This window comes from Salmo salar, chromosome ssa24, assembly GCF_905237065.1.
Source record: "Salmo salar chromosome ssa24, Ssal_v3.1, whole genome shotgun sequence".
Taxonomy (NCBI): domain Eukaryota; kingdom Metazoa; phylum Chordata; class Actinopteri; order Salmoniformes; family Salmonidae; genus Salmo; species Salmo salar.
The window spans coordinates 44213147-44240393 of record NC_059465.1 but is presented as its reverse complement, the minus strand read 5'-3'; the positions used below and the strand labels follow the sequence as shown (position 1 = coordinate 44240393).

General features: G+C 44.9%; 1 protein-coding gene across 2 annotated transcripts in view; it reads left to right on the top strand.

Annotated features, from left to right (window-relative positions):
• The window catches only part of LOC106585948 (phosphatidate cytidylyltransferase 1), an 84063-nt gene that overhangs the window by 701 nt on the left and 56115 nt on the right, over positions 1-27247 (top strand). The gene's annotated exons all lie outside the window — the stretch shown is intronic.

Here is a 27247-nt window from a genome sequence, read left to right as displayed (position 1 = left end):
ATACACAAGTGTTGTAGAAACATGGCCAACAAAATAAAGATCAGCACTTTAGCTGACACAATGTAAACCAAATGTTATTATACTTTTAACCCCCCCAGATATAATATAGGACGCTGTTTTCGTGTCTTGGACCCAAAAGCTTAGGAGTAAGTGTCTTTCCAATGAGAAAGCAGATCACGCTGTCAATATGACAGATACAATACTATAGTCAGACTTAGGATCTGGGCAAAGTTTGCTCTTAATCATTTACAATATCTAATAAAATAAGGAGCAATTTGTCTAGGATGTAGTTAATAACATTATTATTATTATTATATTCCATTTAGCAGACGCTTTTAACCAAAGCAACTTAGTCATAGGGCGGAAAGTAGCCTAGTGTTTATTGCGTTGGTTGCTGGGTCAAATCCTCTGATCTGACAAGGTATAAATCTGTCGTTCAGCCCCTGAACAAAGCAGTTTAACCCCACTGTTCCCCTGTAGACTGTCATTATAAATAACAATTTGTTCTTAATTGACTTGCCTAGTTAAATAAAGTTTTAAAAAAAATATATGTGCGGGAATCGAACCCACTACCCTGGTGTTACAAGCTATACCAACTGAGCTACAATGGACCACATTTTATTAACTTAAATGAATTAAATGTTTTTTTTAAAATACGACTTGACTATGGTATTCTTAGAGTTATATAATAGCTAGGCTACATGGTATGCCTGCATTGTAAATAAGCATTGTCAACAACGTTGTGATGTTATAATCATATGTTTACTTCATGGTGTTGTCTGTTACACAGTTGGTATGGTGAGGCGTCTCTGTGTAGCAATTAAATAGACAGGCCATTGAAAAGCATGACGTTACATGGTAACTATTTAAAACAACAGCTCCCTTGGGCCTGCGGTCCAGATTGATAATGACCCCACCCTGGCCGTGACCTCTCTCTCCGAACATGTCTCGGGATTTGGGATATGCACAAAAAAAAATATATATATATATATATATATATATACTTTTCCAATTTCTCAAAAGTGAGTTTCCATCTTTCAAAGCAGAATTACTCTCCTATTGTTTCTCAACTGTTGTGTATTTTATACCATTTTGTAGCTCTGAATCTCTACTTTTATCCAATGTAAAAATAAAAAACATTGAGTCACATATGTATAATACACACTTGTACATGTGAAATAGTACAAATAGCAGCACCTACCAAAGTATTATAATGCACTACTCACCCTCTGGGTCCTGATCACTAGTAGTGGACTATAGGGAATAGGGTGCCATTTGGGATACAATCAGGATCTACATTACATTGTACAGATCTAACGTTTTCGGGATCTTTATTCCCGCCGGGCCGCAAGATCCAGAGCTTCCCGAAGCTTCTGCGCATGTACGACTCACTCAACAGCGAGCGCCACTCGGAATAAATACACACCCTCTACACTAAAAATGTATTCACTGTACATCATTCAAAACAACACTTAACATTTAGCAGACGCTCTTATCCAGAGTGACTTACAGTAGTGAATGCATACATTTCATACATTATTATTTTTTTTCCTTTTCGTACTGGTCCCCCGTGGGAATCGAACCCACAACCCTGGCGTTGCAAACACCATGCTCTATCAACAGAGCCACACGGGAACACTTTAGGCTACTTCAACACGGCATATTTACTTTTTATTTAAAACTTTATTTAACTAAGCAAGTCAGTTAAGAGTTCTTATTTACGATGACGGCTTTTACCACGGACAACGCTGGGCCGTCCGTCACGGCCGGATGTGATGCAGCCTCGGATTCGAACCAGGGACTGTAGTGACGCCCCCTTAGACCGCGGCACCAATCGGGAGCCATAACATAACATGTAAATGCATATCCTAAATGAAATTGAGATCAAATGGTTACTAAACAGAATGATGCTGCATGGATGTTTCACCAGTAAAAACGTGAAGATTTATAATTCACGGTTTAATGCGGTGTTTTTTTAATTTATTTTTTTACTTACAGTAAGTTATGAGATATATTCTGTTATGTAGAATACTGTGATCGTTGTGTTCTTGTAGAGACTGTGTAAAGGAGACTGTTCTCTAGGAGTAGAGCAGAGACTGTGTAAAGGAGACTGTTCTCTAGGAGAGGAGCAGAGACTGTGTAAAGGAGACTCTTCTCTAGGAGTAGAGCAGAGACGGTGTAAAGGAGACTGTTCTCTAGGAGTAGAGCAGAGACTGTGTAAAGGAGACTGTTCTCTAGGAGAGGAGCAGAGACTGTGTAAAGGAGACTCTTCTCTAGGAGTAGAGCAGAGACTGTGTAAAGGAGACTGTTCTCTAGGAGTAGAGCAGAGACGGTGTAAAGGAGACTGTTCTCTAGGAGTAGAGCAGAGACTGTTCTCTAGGAGTAGAGCAGAGACTGTTCTCTAGGAGTAGAGCAGAGACTGTGTAAAGGAGACTGTTCTCTAGGAGTAGAGCAGAGACTGTGTAAAGGAGACTGTTCTCTAGGAGTAGAGCAGAGACTGTGTAAAGGAGACTGTTCTCTAGGAGTAGAGCAGAGACTGTTCTCTAGGAGTAGAGCAGAGACCGTGTAAAGGAGACTGTTCTCTAGGAGTAGAGCAGAGACCGTGTAAAGGAGACTGTTCTCTAGGAGTAGAGCAGAGACCGTGTAAAGGAGACTGTTCTCTAGGAGTAGAGCAGAGACTGTTCTCTAGGAGTAGAGCAGAGACTGTTCTCTAGGAGTAGAGCAGAGACTGTTCTCTAGGAGTAGAGCAGAGACTGTTCTCTAGGAGTAGAGCAGAGACTGTTCTCTAGGAGTAGAGCAGAGACTGTTCTCTAGGAGTAGAGCAGAGACTGTTCTCTAGGAGTAGAGCAGAGACTGTTCTCTAGGAGTAGAGCAGAGACTGTTCTCTAGGAGTAGAGCAGAGACTGTTCTCTAGGAGTAGAGCAGAGACTGTTCTCTAGGAGTAGAGCAGAGACTGTTCTCTAGGAGTAGAGCAGAGACTGTTCTCTAGGAGTAGAGCAGAGACTGTTCTCTAGGAGTAGAGCAGAGACTGTTCTCTAGGAGTAGAGCAGAGACTGTTCTCTAGGAGTAGAGCAGAGACCGTGTAAAGGAGACTGTTCTCTAGGAGTAGAGCAGAGACCGTTCTCTAGGAGTAGAGCAGAGACTGTTCTCTAGGAGTAGAGCAGAGACTGTGTAAAGGAGACTGTTCTCTAGGAGTAGAGCAGAGACCGTGTAAAGGAGACTGTTCTCTAGGAGTAGAGCAGAGACGGTGTAAAGGAGACTGTTCTCTAGGAGTAGAGCAGAGACTGTTCTCTAGGAGTAGAGCAGAGACTGTTCTCTAGGAGTAGAGCAGAGACTGTTCTCTAGGAGTAGAGCAGAGACTGTTCTCTAGGAGTAGAGCAGAGACTGTTCTCTAGGAGTAGAGCAGAGACTGTTCTCTAGGAGTAGAGCAGAGACTGTTCTCTAGGAGTAGAGCAGAGACTGTTCTCTAGGAGTAGAGCAGAGACTGTGTAAAGGAGACTGTTCTCTAGGAGTAGAGCAGAGACTGTGTAAAGGAGACTCTTCTCTAGGAGTAGAGCAGAGACGGTGTAAAGGAGACTGTTCTCTAGGAGTAGAGCAGAGACCGTGTAAAGGAGACTGTTCTCTAGGAGTAGAGCAGAGACGGTGTAAAGGAGACTGTTCTCTAGGAGTAGAGCAGAGACGGTGTAAAGGAGACTGTTCTCTAGGAGTAGAGCAGAGACGGTGTAAAGGAGACTGTTCTCTAGGAGTAGAGCAGAGACTGTGTAAAGGAGACTCTTCTCTAGGAGTAGAGCAGAGACTGTGTAAAGGAGACTGTTCTCTAGGAGTAGAGCAGAGACTGTGTAAAGGAGACTCTTCTCTAGGAGTAGAGCAGAGACGGTGTAAAGGAGACTGTTCTCTAGGAGTAGAGCAGAGACCGTGTAAAGGAGTCTGTTCTCTAGGAGTAGAGCAGAGACGGTGTAAAGAAGACTGTTCTCTAGGAGTAGAGCAGAGACTGTGTAAAGGAGACTGTTCTCTAGGAGTAGAGCAGAGACTGTGTAAAGGAGACTCTTCTCTAGGAGTAGAGCAGAGACTGTGTAAAGGAGACTCTTCTCTAGGAGTAGAGCAGAGACTGTGTAAAGGAGACTCTTCTCTAGGAGTAGAGCAGAGACGGTGTAAAGGAGACTGTTCTCTAGGAGTAGAGCAGAGACCGTGTAAAGGAGACTGTTCTCTAGGAGTAGAGCAGAGACCGTGTAAAGGAGACTGTTCTCTAGGAGTAGAGCAGAGACCGTGTAAAGGAGACTGTTCTCTAGGAGTAGAGCAGAGACTGTGTAAAGGAGACTGTTCTCTAGGAGTAGAGCAGAGACCGTGTAAAGGAGACTCTTCTCTAGGAGTAGAGCAGAGACCGTGTAAAGGAGACTGTTCTCTAGGAGTAGAGCAGAGACTGTGTAAAGGAGACTGTTCTCTAGGAGTAGAGCAGAGACCGTGTAAAGGAGAGAATAAACACGGTGCAGAAGCTTCAGGAAGCTCACAGTCTTTTTGGTCCCGTGAACTTTAGAGTTGAATCCGCAGCCACGGCCCACATTTGTATATGGCTCTGGGTTATCCTAGTCCCCCCCCCCACCGTGACCACTCCCTACTATGGGTGGTGTCAAAGGATCTTTCTGGTTTCATGTGTGAGGCTGCATTACACAACAGAAATAGTGATTCATGACATGATGTCGTCTGACCTGATCGAGCTCTGGGAAAGTGTGTCCCAAATGGCACCCTATTCCCATAGGACTCTGGTATAAAGTAGTGTATTATATATATATATATATATATATATATATATATATATATATATATATATATATATATATATATATATATATATGAAATAGGATGCCATAGGACTCTAGTATAAAGTAGTGCACTATATAGGGAATAGGGTGCCATTTGGGACATGGTCCTCTATGCCATAGGACTCTGGTTATTTATGTGTAATATCTTAGAGATCGTGCCAAAGTGGTGATCGGAAAGCAGCCCACAATGTAGGTTAGACTGCCACAAGAGTCCCAGAACATGTGCTGTTATGAGGTTATTACAGACACGCTGGCCAGTTACCTGTTCTATAGAGAGGCAGGCAGGCAGGCAGCTAACTGTTCTATAGAGAGGCAGGCAGGCAGCTAACTGTTCTATAGAGAGGCAGGCAGGCAGCTAACTGTTCTATAGAGAGGCAGGCAGGCAGGCAGCTAACTGTTCTATAGAGAGGCAGGCAGGCAGGCAGCTAACTGTTCTATAGAGAGGCAGGCAGGCAGGCAGCTAACTGTTCTATAGAGAGGTAGGCAGGCAGGTAGCTAACTGTTCTATAGAGAGGTAGGCAGGCAGGCAGCTAACTGTTCTATAGAGAGGCAGGCAGGCAGCTAACTGTTCTATAGAGAGGCAGGCAGGCAGCTAACTGTTCTATAGAGAGGTAGGCAGGCAGGCAGCTAACTGTTCTATAGAGAGGCAGGCAGGCAGCTAACTGTTCTATAGAGAGGTAGGCAGGCAGCTAACTGTTCTATAGAGAGGCAGGCAGGCAGGCAGCTAACTGTTCTATAGAGAGGTAGGCAGGCAGGCAGCTAACTGTTCTATAGAGAGGTAGGCAGGCAGCTAACTGTTCTATAGAGAGGTAGGCAGGCAGGCAGCTAACTGTTCTATAGAGAGGTAGGCAGGCAGCTAACTGTTCTATAGAGAGGCAGGCAGGCAGGCAGCTAACTGTTCTATAGAGAGGTAGGCAGGCAGGCAGCTAACTGTTCTATAGAGTGGCAGGCAGCTAACTGTTCTATAGAGAGGCAGGCAGGCAGCTAGCTGTTCTATAGAGAGGCAGGCAGGCAGGCAGCTAACTGTTCTATAGAGAGGCAGGCAGCTAACTGTTCTATAGAGAGGCAGGCAGGCAGCTAACTGTTCTATAGAGAGGCAGGCAGGCAGGCAGCTAACTGTTCTATAGAGAGGCAGGCAGGCAGGCAGCTAACTGTTCTATAGAGAGGCAGGCAGGCAGCTAACTGTTCTATAGAGAGGCAGGCAGGTAGCTAACTGTTCTATAGAGAGGCAGGCAGGCAGCTAACTGTTCTATAGAGAGGCAGGCAGGCAGCTAACTGTTCTATAGAGAGGTAGGCAGGCAGGCAGCTAACTGTTCTATAGAGAGGTAGGCAGGCAGGCAGCTAACTGTTCTATAGAGTGGTAGGCAGGCAGGCAGCTAACTGTTCTATAGAGAGGCAGGCAGGCAGGCAGCTAACTGTTCTATAGAGAGGCAGGCAGGCAGGCAGCTAACTGTTCTATAGAGAGGCAGGCAGGCAGGCAGCTAACTGTTCTATAGAGAGGCAGGCAGGCAGGCAGGCAGCTAACTGTTCTATAGAGAGGCAGGCAGGCAGCTAACTGTTCTATAGAGAGGCAGGCAGGCAGGCAGCTAACTGTTCTATAGAGAGGCAGGCAGGCAGGCAGCTAACTGTTCTATAGAGAGGCAGGCAGGCAGGCAGCTAACTGTTCTATAGAGAGGCAGGCAGGCAGGCAGCTAACTGTTCTATAGAGAGGCAGGCAGGCAGCTAACTGTTCTATAGAGAGGCAGGCAGGTAGCTAACTGTTCTATAGAGAGGCAGGCAGGCAGCTAACTGTTCTATAGAGAGGTAGGCAGGCAGGCAGCTAACTGTTCTATAGAGAGGTAGGCAGGCAGGCAGCTAACTGTTCTATAGAGTGGTAGGCAGGCAGGCAGCTAACTGTTCTATAGAGAGGCAGGCAGGCAGGCAGCTAACTGTTCTATAGAGAGGCAGGCAGGCAGGCAGCTAACTGTTCTATAGAGAGGCAGGCAGGCAGGCAGCTAACTGTTCTATAGAGAGGCAGGCAGGCAGGCAGCTAACTGTTCTATAGAGGCAGGCAGGCAGGCAGCTAACTGTTCTATAGAGAGGCAGGCAGGCAGGCAGCTAACTGTTCTATAGAGAGGCAGGCAGGCAGGCAGCTAACTGTTCTATAGAGAGGCAGGCAGGCAGGCAGCTAACTGTTCTATAGAGAGGTAGGCAGGCAGGCAGCTAACTGTTCTATAGAGAGGCAGGCAGGCAGGCAGCTAACTGTTCTATAGAGAGGAGGCAGGCAGGCAGCTAACTGTTCTATAGAGAGAGGCAGGCAGGCAGCTAACTGTTCTATAGAGAGGAGGCAGGCAGGCAGCTAACTGTTCTATAGAGAGGTAGGCAGGCAGGCAGCTAACTGTTCTATAGAGAGGCAGGCAGGCAGGCAGCTAACTGTTCTATAGAGAGGTAGGCAGGCAGGCAGCTAACTGTTCTATAGAGAGGTAGGCAGGCAGGCAGCTAACTGTTCTATAGAGAGGCAGGCAGGCAGCTAACTGTTCTATAGAGAGGTAGGCAGGCAGGCAGCTAACTGTTCTATAGAGAGGCAGGCAGGCAGGCAGCTAACTGTTCTATAGAGGGTAGGCAGGCAGGCAGCTAACTGTTCTATAGAGAGGCAGGCAGGCAGGCAGCTAACTGTTCTATAGAGAGGCAGGCAGGCAGGCAGCTAACTGTTCTATAGAGAGGCAGGCAGGCAGGCAGCTAACTGTTCTATAGAGAGGCAGGCAGGCAGCTAACTGTTCTATAGAGAGGCAGGCAGGCAGCTAACTGTTCTATAGAGAGGTAGGCAGGCAGGCAGCTAACTGTTCTATAGAGAGGCAGGCAGGCAGGCAGCTAACTGTTCTATAGAGAGGCAGGCAGGCAGCTAACTGTTCTATAGAGAGGCAGGCAGGCAGCTAACTGTTCTATAGAGAGGCAGGCAGGCAGCTAACTGTTCTATAGAGAGGTAGGCAGGCAGGCAGCTAACTGTTCTATAGAGAGGTAGGCAGGCAGGCAGCTAACTGTTCTATAGAGTAGGCAGGCAGGCAGCTAACTGTTCTATAGAGAGGTAGGCAGGCAGGCAGCTAACTGTTCTATAGAGGGCAGGCAGGCAGGCAGCTAACTGTTCTATAGAGAGGCAGGCAGGCAGGCAGCTAACTGTTCTATAGAGAGGCAGGCAGGCAGCTAACTGTTCTATAGAGAGGCAGGCAGGCAGGCAGCTAACTGTTCTATAGAGAGGCAGGCAGGCAGGCAGCTAACTGTTCTATAGAGAGAGGCAGGCAGGCAGCTAACTGTTCTATAGAGCAGGCAGGCAGGCAGCTAACTGTTCTATAGAGGGCAGGCAGGCAGGCAGCTAACTGTTCTATAGAGAGGCAGGCAGGCAGGCAGCTAACTGTTCTATAGAGAGGCAGGCAGGCAGGCAGCTAACTGTTCTATAGAGAGGTAGGCAGGCAGGCAGCTAACTGTTCTATAGAGAGGTAGGCAGGCAGGCAGCTAACTGTTCTATAGAGAGGTAGGCAGGCAGGCAGCTAACTGTTCTATAGAGAGGCAGGCAGGCAGCTAACTGTTCTATAGAGAGGCAGGCAGGCAGCTAACTGTTCTATAGAGAGGCAGGCAGGCAGGCAGCTAACTGTTCTATAGAGAGGTAGGCAGGCAGGCAGCTAACTGTTCTATAGAGAGGAGGCAGGCAGGCAGCTAACTGTTCTATAGAGAGGCAGGCAGGCAGCTAACTGTTCTATAGAGAGGCAGGCAGGCAGGCAGCTAACTGTTCTATAGAGAGGCAGGCAGGCAGGCAGCTAACTGTTCTATAGAGAGGCAGGCAGGCAGCTAACTGTTCTATAGAGAGGTAGGCAGGCAGGCAGCTAACTGTTCTATAGAGAGGTAGGCAGGCAGGCAGCTAACTGTTCTATAGAGAGGCAGGCAGGCAGCTAACTGTTCTATAGAGAGGTAGGCAGGCAGCTAACTGTTCTATAGAGAGGAGGCAGGCAGGCAGCTAACTGTTCTATAGAGAGAGGCAGGCAGGCAGCTAACTGTTCTATAGAGAGGCAGGCAGGCAGCTAACTGTTCTATAGAGAGGCAGGCAGGCAGCTAACTGTTCTATAGAGAGGCAGGCAGGCAGCTAACTGTTCTATAGAGAGGCAGGCAGGCAGGCAGCTAACTGTTCTATAGAGAGGTAGGCAGGCAGGCAGCTAACTGTTCTATAGAGAGGCAGGCAGGCAGCTAACTGTTCTATAGAGAGGCAGGCAGGCAGGCAGCTAACTGTTCTATAGAGAGGCAGGCAGGCAGCTAACTGTTCTATAGAGAGGCAGGCAGGCAGGCAGCTAACTGTTCTATAGAGAGGCAGGCAGGCAGCTAACTGTTCTATAGAGAGGCAGGCAGGCAGCTAACTGTTCTATAGAGAGGTAGGCAGGCAGCTAACTGTTCTATAGAGAGGTAGGCAGGCAGCTAACTGTTCTATAGAGAGGTAGGCAGGCAGGCAGCTAACTGTTCTATAGAGAGGCAGGCAGGCAGGCAGCTAACTGTTCTATAGAGAGGCAGGCAGGCAGCTAACTGTTCTATAGAGAGGTAGGCAGGCAGCTAACTGTTCTATAGAGAGGCAGGCAGGCAGCTAACTGTTCTATAGAGAGGCAGGCAGGCAGGCAGCTAACTGTTCTATAGAGAGGCAGGCAGGCAGCTAACTGTTCTATAGAGAGGTAGGCAGGCAGGCAGCTAACTGTTCTATAGAGAGGCAGGCAGGCAGGCAGCTAACTGTTCTATAGAGAGGCAGGCAGGCAGCTAACTGTTCTATAGAGAGGCAGGCAGGCAGGCAGCTAACTGTTCTATAGAGAGGCAGGCAGGCAGGCAGCTAACTGTTCTATAGAGAGGCAGGCAGGCAGGCAGCTAACTGTTCTATAGAGAGGCAGGCAGGCAGCTAACTGTTCTATAGAGAGGCAGGCAGGCAGCTAACTGTTCTATAGAGAGGCAGGCAGGCAGGCAGCTAACTGTTCTATAGAGAGGCAGGCAGGCAGGCAGCTAACTGTTCTATAGAGAGGCAGGCAGGCAGCTAACTGTTCTATAGAGAGGTAGGCAGGCAGGCAGCTAACTGTTCTATAGAGAGGCAGGCAGGCAGGCAGCTAACTGTTCTATAGAGAGGCAGGCAGGCAGGCAGCTAACTGTTCTATAGAGAGGCAGGCAGGCAGGCAGCTAACTGTTCTATAGAGAGGTAGGCAGGCAGGCAGCTAACTGTTCTATAGAGAGGTAGGCAGGCAGGCAGCTAACTGTTCTATAGAGAGGTAGGCAGGCAGCTAACTGTTCTATAGAGAGGCAGGCAGGCAGGCAGCTAACTGTTCTATAGAGAGGCAGGCAGGCAGGCAGCTAACTGTTCTATAGAGAGGCAGGCAGGCAGGCAGCTAACTGTTCTATAGAGAGGCAGGCAGGCAGCTAACTGTTCTATAGAGAGGCAGGCAGGCAGCTAACTGTTCTATAGAGAGGCAGGCAGGCAGCTAACTGTTCTATAGAGAGGCAGGCAGGCAGGCAGCTAACTGTTCTATAGAGAGGCAGGCAGGCAGGCAGCTAACTGTTCTATAGAGAGGTAGGCAGGCAATCAAATCAAATCAAATCAAATTTATTTTTATATAGCCCTTCGTACATCAGCTGATATTCTCAAAGTGCTGTACAGAAACCCAGCCTAAAACCCCAAACAGCAAGCAAAGCATGTGAAAGAAGCACGGTGGCTAGGAAAAACTCCCTAGGAAAAACTCCCTAGAAAGGCCAAAAACCTAGGAAGAAACCTAGAGAGGAACCAGGCTATGAGGGGTGGCCAGTCCTCTTCTGGCTGTGCAGGGTGGATATTAAAACAGAACATGGTCAAAATGTTAAAATGTTAAAATGTTCATAAATGACCAGCATGGTCAAATAATAATAATCATAGTAGTTGTCGAGGGTGCAACAAGCACGTCCGGTGAACAGGTCAGGGTTCCATAGCCGCAGGCAGAACAGTTGAAACTGGAGCAGCAGCACGGCCAGGTGGACTGGGGACAGCAAGGAGTCATCATACCAGGTAGTCCTGAGGCATGGTCCTAGGGCTCAGGTCCTCCGAGAGAAAGACAGAAAGAGAGAAAGAGAGAATTAGAGAGAGCATATTTAAATACACACAGGACACCGGATAAGACAAGAGAAATACTCCAGATGTAACAGACTGACCCTAGCCCCCCGACACAAACTACTGCAGCATAAATACTGGAGGCTGAGACAGGAGGGATCAGAAGACACTGTGGCCCCATCCGATGATACCCCGGACAGGGCCAAACAGGCAGGATATAACCCCACCCACTTTGCCAAAGCACAGCCCCCACACCACTAGAGGGATGTCTCCAACCACCAACTTACCGTCCTAAGACAAGGCCGAGTATAGCCCACAACGATCTCCGCCATGGCACAACCCAAGGGGGGGGCGCCAACCCAGACAGGAAGACCACGTCAGTGACTCAACCCACTCAAGTGACGCACCCCTCCCATGGACGGCATGGAAGAACACCAGTAGGCCAGTGACTCAGCCTCTGTAAAAGGGTTAGAGGCAGAGAATCCCAGTGGAAAGAGGGGAACCGGCAAGGCAGAGACAGCAAGGGCGGTTCGTTGCTCCAGCCTTTCCGTTCACCTTCACACTCCTGGGCCAGACTATACTTAATCATAGGACCTACTGAAGAGATAAGTCTTCAGTAAAGACTTAAAGGTTGAGACTGAGTCTGCGTCTCTCACATTGGTAGGCAGACCATTCCATAAAAATGGAGCTCTATAGGAGAAAGCCCTACCTCCAGCCGTTTGCTTAGAAATTCTAGGGACAATTAGGAGGCCTGCGTCTTGTGACCGTAGCGTACGTGTAGGTATGTACGGCAGGACCAAATCGGAAAGATAGGTAGGAGCAAGCCCATGTAATGCTTTGTAGGTTAGCAGTAAAACCTTGAAATCAGCCCTTGCCTTAACAGGAAGCCAGTGTAGGGAGGCTAACACTGGAGTAATATGATCAAATTTTTTGGTTCTAGTCAGGATTCTAGCAGCCGTATTTAGCACTAACTGAAGTTTATTTAGTGCTTTATCCGGGTAGCCGGAAAGTAGAGCATTGCAGTAGTCCAGCCTAGAAGTAACAAAAGCATGGATTAATTTTTCGCGTCATTTTTGGACAGAAAATTTCTGATTTTTGCAATGTTACGTAGATGGAAAAAAGCTGTCCTTGAAACAGTCTTGATATGTTCTTCAAAAGAGAGATCAGGGTCCAGAGTAACGCCGAGGTCCTTCACAGTTTTATTTGAGACGACTGTACAACCATCCAGATTAATTGTCAGATTCAACAGAAGATCTCTTTGTTTCTTGGGACCTAGAACAAGCATCTCTGTTTTGTCCGAGTTTAAAAGTAGAAAGTTTGCAGCCATCCACTTCTTTATGTCTGAAACACAGGCTTCTAGCGAGGGCAATTTTGGGGCTTCACCATGTTTCATTGAAATGTACAGCTGTGTGTCGTCTGCATAGCAGTGAAATTTAACATTATGTTTTCGAATGACATCCCCAAGAGGTAAAATATATAGTGAAAACAATAGTGGTCCTAAAACGGAACCTTGAGGAACACCGAAATTTACAATTGATTTGTCAGAGGACAAACCATTCACAGAGACAAACTGATATCTTTCCGACAGATAAGATCTAAACCAGGCCAGAACTTGTCCATGTAGACCAATTTGGGTTTCCAATCTCTCCAAAAGAATGTGGTGATCGATGGTATCAAAAGCGGCACTAAGATCTAGGAGCACGAGGACAGATGCAGAGCCTCGGTCTGACGTCATTAAAAGGTCATTTACCACCTTCACAAGTGCAGTCTCAGTGCTATGATGGGGTCTAAAACCAGACTGAAGCGTTTCGTATACATTGTTTGTCTTCAGGAAGGCAGTCAGTTGCTGTGCAACAGCTTTTTCTAAAATTTTGGAGAGGAATGGAAGATTCGATATAGGCCGATAGTTTTTTATAATTTCTGGATCAAGATTCGGCTTTTTCAAGAGAGGCTTTATTACTGCCACTTTTAGTGAGCTTGGTACACATCCGGTGGATAGAGAGCCGTTTATTATGTTCAACATAGGAGGGCCAAGCACAGGAAGCAGCTCTTTCAGTAGTTTAGTTGGAATAGGGTCCAGTATGCAGCTTGAGGGTTTGGAGGCCATGATTATTTTCATCATTGCGTCAAGAGATATAGTACTAAAACACTTTAGTATCTCCCTTGATCCTAGGTCCTGGCAGAGTTGTGCAGACTCAGGACAATGGAGCTTTGGAGGAATACCCAGATTTAAAGAGGAGTCTGTAATTTGCTTTCTAATGATCATGATCTTTTCCTCAAAGAAGTTCATAAATGTATTACTGCTGAAGTGAAAGCCATCCTCCATTTGCGAAGGCTGCTTTTTAGTTAGCTTTGCGACAGTATCAAAAAGAAATTTCGGATTGTTCTTATTTTCCTCAATTAAGTTGGAAAAATAGGATGATCGAGCAGCAGTAAGGGCTCTTCGATACTGCACGGTACTGTCTTTCCAAGCTAGTCGGAAGACTTCCAGTTTGGTGTGGCGCCATTTCCGTTCCAATTTTCTGGAAGCTTGCTTCAGAGCTCGTGTATTTTCTGTATACCAGGGAGCTAGTTTCTTATGACAAATGTTTTTAGTTTTTAGGGGTGCAACTGCATCTAGGGTATTGCGCAAGGTTAAATTGAGTTCCTCGGTTAGGTGGTTAACTGATTTTTGTCCTCTGACGTCCTTGGGTAGGCAGAGGCAGTCTGGAAGGGCATCAAGGAATCTTTGGGTTGTCTGAGAATTTATAGCACGACTTTTAATGCTCCTTGGTTGGGGTCTGAGCAGATTATTTGTTGCAATTGCAAACGTAATAAAATGGTGGTCCGATAGTCCAGGATTATGAGGAAAACATTTAGATCCACAACATTTATTCCATGGGACAAAACTAGGTCCAGAGTATGACTGTGGCAGTGAGTAGGTCCAGAGACATGTTGGACAAAACCCACTGAGTCGATGATGGCTCCGAAAGCCTTTTGGAGTGGGTCTGTGGACTTTTCCATGTGAATGTTAAAGTCACCAAAAATTAGAATATTATCTGCTATGACTACAAGATCCGATAGGAATTCAGGGAACTCAGTGAGGAACACTGCATATGGCCCAGGAGGCCTATAAACAGTAGCTATAAAAAGTGAGTGAGTAGGCTGCATAGATTTCATGACTAGAAGCTCAAAAGACGAAAACGTCATTGTTGTTTTTTTTTTGTAAATTGAAATTTGCTATCGTAAATGTTAGCAACACCTCCGCCTTTGCCGGATGCACGGGGGTATGGTCACTAATGTAACCTGGGGGTGAGGCCTCATTTAACACAGTAAATTCATCAGGCTTAAGCCATGTTTCAGTCAGGCCAATCACATCAAGATTATTATCAGTGATTAGTTCATTGACTATAACTGCCTTGGAAGTGAGGGATCTAACATTAAGTAACCCAATTTTGAGATGTGAGGTATCACAATCTCTTTCAATAATGGCAGGAATGGAGGAGGTCTTTATACTAGTGAGATTGCTAAAGCGAACACCGCCATTTTTAATTTTGCCCAACCTAGATCGAGGCACAGACACGGTCTCAATGGGGGAAGCTGAGCTGACTACACTGACTGTGCTAGTGGCAGACTCCACTAAGCTGGCAGGCTGGCTAACAGCCTGCTGCCTGGCCTGCACCCTATTTCATTGTGGAGCTAGAGGAGTTAGAGCCCTGTCTATGTTCGTAGATAAGATGAGAGCACCCCTCCAGCTAGGATGGAGTCCGTCACTCCTCAACAGGCCAGGCTTGGTCCTGTTTGTGGGTGAGTCCCAGAAAGAGGGCCAATTATCTACAAATTCTATCTTTTGGGAGGGGCAGAAAACAGTTTTCAACCAGCGATTGAGTTGTGAGACTCTGCTGTAGAGCTCATCACTCCCCCTAACTGGGAGGGGGCCAGAGACAATTAATCGATGCCGACACATCTTTCTAGCTGATTTACACGCTGAAGCTATGTTGCGCTTGGTGACCAGGCAGCTAACTGTTCTATAGAGAGGTAGGCAGGCAGGCAGCTAACTGTTCTATAGAGAGGCAGGCAGGCAGGCAGCTAACTGTTCTATAGAGAGGCAGGCAGGCAGGCAGCTAACTGTTCTATAGAGAGGTAGGCAGGCAGGCAGCTAACTGTTCTATAGAGAGGTAGGCAGGCAGGCAGCTAACTGTTCTATAGAGAGGCAGGCAGGCAGGCAGCTAACTGTTCTATAGAGAGGCAGGCAGGCAGCTAACTGTTCTATCGAGAGGCAGGCAGGCAGGCAGCTAACTGTTCTATAGAGAGGCAGGCAGGCAGGCAGCTAACTGTTCTATAGAGAGGCAGGCAGGCAGGCAGCTAACTGTTCTATAGAGAGGCAGGCAGGCAGGCAGCTAACTGTTCTATAGAGAGGCAGGCAGGCAGCTAACTGTTCTATAGAGAGGCAGGCAGGCAGGCAGCTAACTGTTCTATAGAGAGGCAGGCAGGCAGGCAGCTAACTGTTCTATAGAGAGGCAGGCAGGCAGGCAGGCAGGCAGCTAGCTGTTCTATAGAGTGGCAGGCAGGCAGGCAGGCAGCTAGCTGTTCTATAGAGAGGCAGGCAGGCAGGCAGCTAACTGTTCTATAGAGAGGCAGGCAGGCAGCTAACTGTTCTATAGAGAGGCAGGCAGGTAGCTAACTGTTCTATAGAGAGGTAGGCAGGCAGCTAACTGTTCTATAGAGAGGTAGGCAGGCAGGCAGGCAGGCAGCTAATCCCAAAGCCTTAAGTATGATCTTGGAACATGGCTCGTTGAAAAAGTTCAAAGACACACACTGACCTCCTTGACTTGTGGTGTGTAGTAATGATTTAAACGGATTACCTCCGTCACAGTGGAGGTAAAGCATTGTTCCTGGACCTGACGTTGTATTGGCCGGTCTGTCTATTAGACGGTCTGTCTGTTAGACTGTCCTCTGATTTAGGTTCTGTGGGGCTTGTGGGACATGCACAGCTTGGTAATGGAACCCCCCGCCGTGCCGTGATAAGCTTGCCTGGTCCCAGATCAGTTGTCTCTTAAGGCCATTGGCAAGACAGGACTTACATCTAGGATCAGGCTAGTACGCAGCCTCCTTCACTGTGCTACAGCCTTCACTGTGCTTTCTTCATACCCGTACGCAGCCTCCTTCACTGTGCTTTCTTCATACCCGTACGCAGCCTCCTTCACTGTGCTGTCTTCATACCCGTACGCAGCCTCCTTCACTGTGCTGTCTTTATACCCGTACACAGCCTCTTCACTGTGCTGTCTTCATACCCGTACGCAGCCTCCTTCACTGTTCTGTCTTCATACCCGTACGCAGCCTCCTTCACTGTGCTGTCTTCATACCCGTACACAGCCCCCTTCACTGTGCTGTCTTCATACCCGTACGCAGCCTCCTTCACTGTTCTGTCTTCATACCCGTACGAAGCCTCCTTCACTGTGCTTTCTTCATACCCGTTCACAGCCTCCTTCACTGTGCTGTCTTCATACCCGTACGCAGCCTCCTTCCCTGTGCTACAGCCTTCACTGTGCTGTCTTCATACCCGTACACAGCCTCCTTCACTGTGCTGTCTTCATACCCGTACACAGCCCCCTTCACTGTGCTGTCTTCATACCCGTACGCAGCCTCCTTCACTGTTCTGTCTTCATACCCGTACGAAGCCTCCTTCACTGTGCTTTCTTCATACCCGTTCACAGCCTCCTTCACTGTTCTGTCTTCATACCCGTACGCAGCCTCCTTCACTGTGCTGTCTTCATACCCGTACACTGCCTCTTCACTGTGCTACAGCCTTCACTGTGCTGTCTTCATACCCGTACGCAGCCTCCTTCAATGTTCTGTCTTTATACCCGTACGCAGCCTCCTTCACTGTTCTGTCTTCATACCCGTACGCAGCCTCCTTCACTGTTCTGTCTTCATACCCGTACGCAGCCTCCTTCACTGTGCTGTCTTCATACCCGTACGCAGCCTCTTCACTGTGCTGTCTTCATACCCGTACGCAGCCTCCTTCACTGTGCTGTCTTCATACCCGTACGCAGCCTCCTTCACTGTGCTGTCTTCATACCCGTACACAGCCTCTTCACTGTGCTGTCTTCATACCCGTACACAGCCTCCTTCACTGTTCTGTCTTCATACCCGTACGCAGCCTCCTTCACTGTGCTGTCTTCATACCCGTACACAGCCTCTTCACTGTGCTGTCTTCATACCCGTACACAGCCTCCTTCACTGTGCTGTCTTCATACCCGTACACAGCCCCTTCACTGTGCTGTCTTCATACCCGTACGCAGCCTCCTTCACTGTTCTGTCTTCATACCCGTACGCAGCCTCCTTCACTGTTCTGTCTTCATACCCGTACACAGCCTCTTCACTGTGCTGTCTTCATACCCGTACGCAGCCTCCTTCACTGTTCTGTCTTCATACCCGTACGCAGCCTCCTTCACTGTTCTGTCTTCATACCCGTACACAGCCTCCTTCACTGTTCTGTCTTCATACCCGTACACAGCCTCCTTCACTGTTCTGTCTTCATACCCGTACGCAGCCTCCTTCACTGTGCTGTCTTTATACCCGTACGCAGCCTCTTCACTGTTCTGTCTTCATACCCGTACACAGCCTCTTCACTGTGCTACAGCCTTCACTGTGCTGTCTTTATACCCGTACGCAGCCTCTTCACTGTGCTGTCTTCATACCCGTACGCAGCCTCTTCACTGTGCTGTCTTTATACCCGTACACAGCCTCTTCACTGTGCTGTCTTCATACCCGTACACAGCCTCCTTCACTGTGCTACAGCCTTCACTGTGCTGTCTTTATACCCGTACGCAGCCTCTTCACTGTGCTGTCTTCATACCCGTACACAGCCTCTTCACTGTGCTTTCCTTTTCTCAGCCTGGCTGACACTTTTTAATTAGGTCCTCAACAGGCTATATTCGAGTAATCGTATCAATTAGGGATTCATATTTTACCACCTTTACCAAGTTTCAAAACCAGGAGTAATTCATATTTATCCAGAGAGTCCCGGGAAATAAGACTAAAATATGAAGTTCCTATTTTTTTTTTAAAGAGTTTAAAACCCAGGATGTGGTCACTGTGCCATGGTTGTCCCCGAATAAGACGGGGTGCTTCACCGCCTCGTCTGCTTGGCTGCACCACGATGGAAAGATTTCAGTTCAAATTCAACTGATATTTACAATTAGTAATGATAGTTAGTCTTATCTTTGATCGCCAATGGCATTGTTGTTAATTGCAAAACAGGCAGGTTTATGAATTCCCGAACGTTATCATGATCCTCAATTCGTTGAGTGCATTTAAAAAGTAGGCTGTCTCGACGCAAATGTTCAGAGCGCATTCGGAGTACGTCGTTGTGGAATCATACAAACTTTATAACGGCAGTCAAACCATAAGTCAAAGGACCAATGTTGTTGCTAAGCTTGCTAGATATCCTCCTCCTAACGAATGACAGAGTTATATTTGGCAAAAATCTGTCCATTTTGTTTTTTATACAGAGAGCAGATCAGCACACTGATAACAGGGAGATGAAGTGTGGAAATAGTTTAAATATTAAGGAATAGAATTTTCCCCTCGTGCCTCTGAATTGTAAACAGACGTCGTCTCTGACAGAGATGCCCTATGAAGTGATTTGTGCATATTCCTATCGAATGTGACTGTCTAAAGAGTCAAGACGTTTTTATATTTTATACAATTATATTATAGGCTAGCCCAAGCTCTCTGCCTAGAGAGTCAGTTTACTGTGAAATAATGATGGAGAGCTCAGCGTTCAGTCTGGTTTTACCTCAATAAATACCCTTCTATGGGTCCTGGCTGTGGCGTATAATTGTCTGTTTTTTTTTTTTTGTTCATCCATCACAATAATGTGGAGTCCCTCCCTAACTGTGAAATGTGTTGAGTCCGCGTCGATAGTTTTCAATGATTTAAAAGCAAATATAGTGAGAATTTACACAATCATTCCATATAGTATAGCTACAATCTCCACAATGATAATATAGACTATGGATAGGTTATATGCATGGTCGAATAGGTTACCAATATGTTTATTGGGCTAATTTCTAGAGATGCGATGATATGGTGTGTCAGTATATATTTTTTTTATTTTCATACATTTTGGAGTAGAATGGCTTTTTTTTTATAAAAGTCACCAGAACTGAGCTTCTCGGTTTTTCAACATAAAAAGGATTCCCTGGGAGGATACATGCACAAAATGAGGGAGGCTACTTTGAAGATTCTCAAATATTTTTTAGTTTAATTAACAGTTTTTTTTTTTTTTGGTTACTACATGATTCCATATGTGTTATTTCATCATGTTGATGTCTTCACTATTATTCTGCAATGTAGAAAATAGTAAAAATAAAGAAAAACCCTTTAATGAGTAGGTGTTCTAAAACCTTTGACTGGTACTGTATGTACAGGGTCAGTTAATACCATACTATATACAGTTAATACCATACTATATACAGTTAATACCATACTATATACAGTTAATACCATACTATATACAGTTAATACCATACTATATACAGGGTCAGGTTAATACCATACTATATACAGTTAATACCATACTATATACAGTTAATACCATACTATATACAGTTAATACCATACTATATACAGTTAATACCATACTATATACAGGGTCAGGTTAATACCATACTATATACAGTTAATACCATACTATATACAGTTAATACCATACTATATACAGGGTCAGTTAATACCATACTATATACAGTTAATACCATACTATATACAGGGTCAGTTAATACCATACTATATACAGTTAATACCATACTATATACAGTTAATACCATACTATATACAGGGTCAGGTTAATACCATACTATATACAGTTAATACCATACTATATACAGGGTCAGGTTAATACCATACTATATACAGGGTCAGTTAATACCATACTATATACAGGGTCAGGTTAATACCATACTATATACAGTTAATACCATACTATATACAGGGTCAGGTTAATACCATACTATATACAGGGTCAGTTAATACCATACTATATACAGGGTCAGTTAATACCATACTATATACAGTTAATACCATACTATATACAGGGTCAGGTTAATACCATACTATATACAGGGTCAGTTAATACCATACTATATACAGGGTCAGTTAATACCATACTATATACAGTTAATACCATACTATATACAGTTAATACCATACTATATACAGGGTCAGGTTAATACCATACTATATACAGTTAATACCATACTATATACAGGGTCAGGTTAATACCATACTATATACAGGGTCAGTTAATACCATACTATATACAGGGTCAGGTTAATACCATACTATATACAGTTAATACCATACTATATACAGGGTCAGTTAATACCATACTATATACAGTTAATACCATACTATATACAGGGTCAGTTAATACCATACTATATACAGGGTCAGGTTAATACCATACTATATACAGTTAATACCATACTATATACAGGTTAATACCATACTATATACAGGGTCAGTTAATACCATACTATATACAGGGTCAGTTAATACCATACTATATACAGGGTCAGTTAATACCATACTATATACAGGGTCAGGTTAATACCATACTATATACAGTTAATACCATACTATATACAGTTAATACCATACTATATACAGGGTCAGTTAATACCATACTATATACAGTTAATACCATACTATATACAGTTAATACCATACTATATACAGTTAATACCATACTATATACAGTTAATACCATACTATATACAGGGTCAGGTTAATACCATACTATATACAGGGTCAGGTTAATACCATACTATATACAGTTAATACCATACTATATACAGGGTCAGGTTAATACCATACTATATACAGGGTCAGTTAATACCATACTATATACAGGGTCAGTTAATACCATACTATATACAGGGTCAGTTAATACCATACTATATACAGGGTCAGTTAATACCATACTATATACAGGGTCAGTTAATACCATACTATATACAGGGTCAGTTAATACCATACTATATACAGGGTCAGGTTAATACCATACTATATACAGGGTCAGTTAATACCATACTATATACAGTTAATACCATACTATATACAAGGCCAGTTAATACCATACTATATACAGTTAATACCATACTATATACAAGGCCAGTTAATACCATACTATATACAGGGTCAGTTCAGTACCATACTATATACAGTTAATACCATACTATATACAGGGTCAGGTTAATACCATACTATATACAGGGTCAGGTTAATACCATACTATATACAGTTAATACCATACTATATACAGGGTCAGTTCAGTACCATACTATATACAGTTAATACCGTACTATATACAGGGTCAGTTAATACCATACTATATACAGTTAATACCATACTATATACAGGGTCAGTTAATACCATACTATATACAGTTAATACCATACTATATACAGTTAATACCATACTATATACAGGGTCAGTTAATACCATACTATATACAGGTTAATACCATACTATATACAGGGTCAGTTAATACCATACTATATACAGGGTCAGGTTAATACCATACTAAATACAGGGTCAGTTAATACCATACTATATACAGGGTCAGGTTAATACCATACTATATACAGGGTCAGTTAATACCATACTATATACAGGGTCAGTTAATACCATACTATATACAGTTAATACCATACTATATACAGTTAATACCATACTATATACAGGGTCAGTTAATACCATACTATATACAGGGTCAGTTAATACCATACTATATACAGGGTCAGGTTAATACCATACTATATACAGGGTCAGTTCAGTACCATACTATATACATTGGACGGTGTTTCCTCCGACACATTGGTGCGGCTGGCTTCCGGGTTAAGTGAGCAGTGTGTTAAGAAGCAGTAGGGCTTGGCCGTTGTGTTTCGGAGTACGCATGGCTCTCGCACGGCTCTCCCATGGCTCTCGCATGGCTCTCGCACGGCTCTCCCATGGCTCTCCCATGGCTCTCGCATGGCTCTCCCATGGCTCTCCCATGGCTCTCGCATGGCTCTCCCATGGCTCTCCCATGGCTCTCGCATGGCTCTCCCATGGCTCTCCCATGGCTCTCGCACGGCTCTCCCATGGCTCTCGCACGGCTCTCGCACGGCTCTCCCATGGCTCTCCCATGGCTCTCCCATGGCTCTTGCATGGCTCTCCCGAGTCCATAAGGAAGTTGCAGCGATGGGACAAAACTGTAACAACCAATTAGAGAGAAAAAGGGGTACGTGTAAAAAAATGATGGGGTATTGTGTGTAGATTGATGAGAAAAAAATACAATTTAATGCATTTTAAAATAAGACTAACGTAAGAACATTTTGAAAAAGTCAAGGGGTCTGAGTACTTTCCAAATGCCCTCTATATGATGGTGTGTATACAGTACGGACAGTATATGACACTACTACAGCAGTAGTTATATATGATGGTGTGTATACAGTACGGACAGTATATGAATTGAAAAGGTGTGTACAGCAGTAGTTATATAGGATGGTGTGTATAGACAGTAGTTATATAGGATGGTGTGTATAGACAGTATAGACAGTAGTTATATAGGATGGTGTGTATAGACAGTAGTTATATATGATGGTGTGTATAGACAGTAGTTATATAGGATGGTGTGTACAGCAGTAGTTATAAAGGATGGTGTGTATAGACAGTAGTTATATAGGATGGTGTGTACAGCAGTAGTTATAAAGGATGGTGTGTATAGACAGTAGTTATATAGGATGGTGTGTATAGACAGTAGTTATACAGGATGGTGTGTATAGACAGTAGTTATATAGGATGGTGTGTATATACAGTAGTTATATAGGATGGTGTGTATAGACAGTAGTTATATAGGATGGTGTGTATAGACAGTAGTTATACAGGATGGTGTGTATAGACAGTAGTTATATAGGATGGTGTGTATAGACAGTAGTTATATAGGATGGTGTGTATAGACAGTAGTTATATAGGATGGTGTGTATAGACAGTAGTTATATAGGATGGTGTGTATAGACAGTAGTTATATATGATGGTGTGTATAGACAGTAGTTATATAGGATGGTGTGTACAGCAGTAGTTATATAGGATGGTGTGTATAGACAGTAGTTATATAGGATGGTGTGTACAGCAGTAGTTATAAAGGATGGTGTGTATAGACAGTAGTTATATAGGATGGTGTGTATAGACAGTAGTTATACAGGATGGTGTGTATAGACAGTAGTTATATAGGATGGTGTGTATATACAGTAGTTATATAGGATGGTGTGTATAGACAGTAGTTATATAGGATGGTGTGTATAGACAGTAGTTATATAGGATGGTGTGTATAGACTGTAGTTATATAGGATGGTGTGTATAGACAGTAGTTATATAGGATGGTGTGTATAGACAGTATAGACAGTAGTTATACAGGATGGTGTGTATAGACAGTAGTTATATAGGATGGTGTGTATAGACAGTAGTTATATATGATGGTGTGTATAGACAGTAGTTATATAGGATGGTGTTTATAGACAGTAGTTATATAGGATGGTGTTTATAGACAGTATAGACAGTAGTTATATAGGATGGTGTGTATAGACAGTATAGACAGTAGTTATACAGGATGGTGTGTATAGACAGTAGTTATATAGGATGGTGTTTATAGACAGTAGTTATATAGGATGGTGTGTATAGACAGTATAGACAGTAGTTATATAGGATGGTGTGTACAGCAGTAGTTATATAGGATGGTGTGTATAGACAGTAGTTATATAGGATGGTGTGTATAGACAGTAGTTATATAGGATGGTGTATATAGACAGTAGTTATATAGGATGGTGTTTATAGACAGTAGTTATATAGGATGGTGTGTATAGACAGTAGTTATATAGGATGGTGTGTATAGACAGTATAGACAGTAGTTATATAGGATGGTGTTTATAGACAGTAGTTATATAGGATGGTGTTTATAGACAGTAGTTATATAGGATGGTGTGTATAGACAGTAGTTATATAGGATGGTGTGTATAGACAGTAGTTATATAGGATGGTGTATATAGACAGTATAGACAGTAGTTATATAGGATGGTGTGTATAGACAGTAGTTATATAGGATGGTGTATATAGACAGTATAGACAGTAGTTATATAGGATGGTGTGTATAGACAGTATAGACAGTAGTTATATAGGATGGTGTGTATTGACAGTATAGACAGTAGTTATATAGGATGGCGTGTATAGACAGTAGTTATATAGGATGGTGTATATAGACAGTAGTTATATAGGATGGTGTTTATAGACAGTAGTTATATAGGATGGTGTGGATAGACAGTAGTTATATAGGATGGTGTGTATAGACAGTAGTTATATAGGATGGTGTTTATAGACAGTAGTTATATAGGATGGTGTGTATAGACAGTAGTTATATAGGATGGTGTGTATAGACAGTATAGACAGTAGTTATATAGGATGGTGTGTATAGACAGTAGTTATAAAGGATGGTGTGTATAGACAGTATAGACAGTAGTTATATAGGATGGTGTGTATTGACAGTATAGACAGTAGTTATATAGGATGGTGTGTATAGACAGTAGTTATATAGGATGGTGTGTATAGACAGTAGACAGTATAGACAGTATATGAATAGAAAAGGTGTGGACAGCAGTAGTTATGTAGGATGAGCCTTGACTGAAGTACAATATGGGCCCTGCTCAAAAGTAGTGCACTACATGGGGAAGAAGGGTCCATTTGCGATGGAGGCTTACTGGACTCCAGTAGCAGCAGTATCTTACTGGACTCCAGTAGAAGCAGTATCTTACTGGACTCCAGTAGCAGCAGTATCTTACTGGACTCCAGCAGCAGCAGTATCTTACTGGACTCCAGCAGCAGTATCTTACTGGACTCCAGCCACAGTAGCAGCAGTATCATCTTACTGGACTCCAGCCGCAGTAGCAGCAGCAGTATCTTACTGGACTCCAGCCGCACTAGCAGCAGCAGTATCTTACTGGACTCCAGCAGCAGTAGCAGCAGCAGTATCTTACTGGACTCCAGTAGCAGCAGTATCTTACTGGACTCCAGTAGCAGCAGTATCTTACTGGACTCCAGTAGCAGCAGTATCTTACTGGACTCCAGTAGCAGCAGTATCTTACTGGACTCCAGTAGCAGCAGTATCTTACTGGACTCCAGTAGCAGCAGTATCTTACTGGACTCCAGCAGCAGTATCTTACTGGACTCCAGCAGCAGTATCTTACTGGACTCCAGCAGCAGTATCTTACTGGACTCCTGCAGCAGTATCTTACTGGACTCCAGTAGCAGCAGTATCTTACTGGACTCCAGTAGCAGCAGTATCTTACTGGACTCCAGTAGCAGCAGTATCTTACTGGACTCCAGCAGCAGTATCTTACTGGACTCCAGCAGCAGTATCTTACTGGACTCCAGCCGCAGTATCTTACTGGACTCCAGCCGCAGTATCTTACTGGACTCCAGCCGCAGTATCTTACTGGACTCCAGCCGCAGTATCTTACTGGACTCCAGCCGCAGTATCTTACTGGACTCCAGCCGCAGTATCTTACTGGACTCCAGCCGCAGTATCTTACTGGACTCCAGCCGCAGTATCTTACTGGACTCCAGCCGCAGTAGCAGCAGTAGTATCTTACTGGACTCCAGCCGCAGTAGCAGCAGCAGTATCTTACTGGACTCCAGCCGCAGTAGCAGCAGCAGTATCTTACTGGACTCCAGCAGTAGCAGCATCTTACTGGACTCCAGCAGCAGCAGTATCTTACTGGACTCCAGCAGCAGTAGCAGCAGCAGTATCTTACTGGACTCCAGCAGCAGTAGGAGCAGCAGTATCTTACTGGACTCCAGCAGCAGTATCTTACTGGACTCCAGCAGCAGTATCTTACTGGACTCCAGCAGCAGTATCTTACTGGACTCCAGCAGCAGTATCTTACTGGACTCCAGCAGCAGTATCTTACTGGACTCCAGCAGCAGTATCTTACTGGACTCCAGCAGCAGCAGTATCTTACTGGACTCCAGCAGCAGCAGTATCTTACTGGACTCCAGCAGCAGCAGTATCTTACTGGACTCCAGCAGCAACAGTATCTTACTGGACTCCAGCAGTAGCAGCAGTATCTTACTGGACTCCAGCAGTAGCAGCAGTATCTTACTGGACTCCAGCAGTAGCAGCAGTATCTTACTGGACTCCAGCAGTAGCAGCAGTATCTTACTGGACTCCAGCAGTAGCAGCAGCACTATCTTACTGGACTCCAGCAGTAGCAGCAGCACTATCTTACTGGACTCCAGCAGCAGCAGTATCTTACTGGACTCCAGCAGCAACAGTATCTTACTGGACTCCAGCAGCAGCAGTATCTTACTGGACTCCAGCAGCAGCAGTATCTTACTGGACTCCAGCAGCAGCAGTATCTTACTGGACTCCAGCAGCAGCAGTATCTTACTGGACTCCAGCAGCAGCAGTATCTTACTGGACTCCAGCAGCAGCAGCAGTATCTTACTGGACTCCAGCAGCAGCAGCAGTATCTTACTGGACTCCAGCAGCAGCAGCAGTATCTTACTGGACTCCAGCAGCAGCAGCAGTATCTTACTGGACTCCAGCAGCAGCAGCAGTATCTTACTGGACTCCAGCAGCAGCAGCAGTATCTTACTGGACTCCAGCAGCAGCAGCAGTATCTTACTGGACTCCAGCAGCAGCAGCAGTATCTTACTGGACTCCAGCAGCAGCAGCAGTATCTTACTGGACTCCAGCAGCAGTAGCAGCAGCAGTATCTTACTGGACTCCAGCAGCAGTAGCAGCAGCAGTATCTTACTGGACTCCAGCAGCAGCAGTATCTTACTGGACTCCAGCAGCAGCAGTATCTTACTGGACTCCAGCAGCAGCAGTATCTTACTGGACTCCAGCAGCAGCAGTATCTTACTGGACTCCAGCAGCAGCAGTATCTTACTGGACTCCAGCAGCAGTAGGAGCAGCAGTATCTTACTGGACTCCAGCAGCAGTAGGAGCAGCAGTATCTTACTGGACTCCAGCAGCAGTAGGAGCAGCAGTATCTTACTGGATTCCAGCAGCAGTAGGAGCAGCAGTATCTTACTGGATTCCAGCAGCAGTAGGAGCAGCAGTATCTTACTGGACTCCAGTAGCAGCAGTATCTTACTGGACTCCAGCAGCAGTAGCAGCAGTATCTTACTGGACTCCAGTAGCAGCAGTATCTTACTGGACTCCAGCAGCAGCAGTATCTTACTGGACTCCAGCAGCAGCAGTATCTTACTGGACTCCAGCAGCAGTAGCAGCAGTATCTTACTGGACTCCAGCAGCAGTAGCAGC